Source organism: Microcebus murinus, chromosome 7 (genome assembly GCF_040939455.1).
Source record: "Microcebus murinus isolate Inina chromosome 7, M.murinus_Inina_mat1.0, whole genome shotgun sequence".
Taxonomy (NCBI): Eukaryota; Metazoa; Chordata; class Mammalia; order Primates; family Cheirogaleidae; genus Microcebus; species Microcebus murinus.
The window spans coordinates 97,300,517-97,301,289 of NC_134110.1; the positions used below are offsets into that span (position 1 = coordinate 97,300,517).

Below are 773 nucleotides of genomic sequence, written 5' to 3' on the forward strand. Positions count from 1 at the left end.
TTGCACTGGAGAACCTATAATTAATTTCATATTGCTGACCCTGGGCATTCTAGAGGCTTTTCTTTTGTATTGAAGGATTATAACTGTTTTTTTATGCATGTCTGTTTTTTTTAATTGAAAGGATTTTTTCCCAAAATATTATGGGGCTACAAATGTTTTGATTACCTGTATCTACTGTGTTATGCTTGAGTCAGGTTATAAATGTGCCCATCACCCAGATAGTGTTCATTGTACCTGTTAGGTAGGATTTTGCCCATCCTCTCCTCCTCCACCCCCCCCCCGATTTCCACTGAGTTTTACTGCCCTTTGTGCACACATATGAAAAATAGGGAGTGCTTCATAAATTTGCATGCCATCCTTGTGCAGGGGCCATGCTAATCTTCTCCATATTGTTCCAATTTTAGTATATATGCTGCCAAAGAGAGCAAGAATGTTGCTATTTCTCAAGTTATTTTTATATTTTCTCTTTTGGAATTACCTGCAAAATCTACTTACGGGTTATATAGGAAAAAGACACCTCATTAATTAATAGTGTATCTTTATTTTTCACCTAAGTGTATTTTACTCACTTATCTATTTTATTAACCATATTTCCTATGTCTCCAAAATCAAATATAACTAACATTCTATATTCTCTGATGGCAAAGCCACTAGTTTAGATTAGATCTTTCTAAGTGTTTAACTTGCCAATGTTGTGACTTTGAAAAAGAAAGCACTCATTTTGATATATGTCTAGGTTTGTTGTTGTAGTTGTTTCTAAGTTATTCACATCG

At 34.4% G+C, this 773-nt stretch overlaps 1 non-coding gene across 1 annotated transcript; it reads right to left on the reverse strand.

The window, feature by feature from the left end:
- Positions 1-321: 321 nt before the first annotated feature.
- LOC142872013 (U6 spliceosomal RNA) lies at positions 322-428 on the reverse strand. The gene has a single exon (XR_012920263.1). It is a non-coding gene; the product is annotated as a U6 spliceosomal RNA (small nuclear RNA).
- Positions 429-773: the final 345 nt, after the last annotated feature.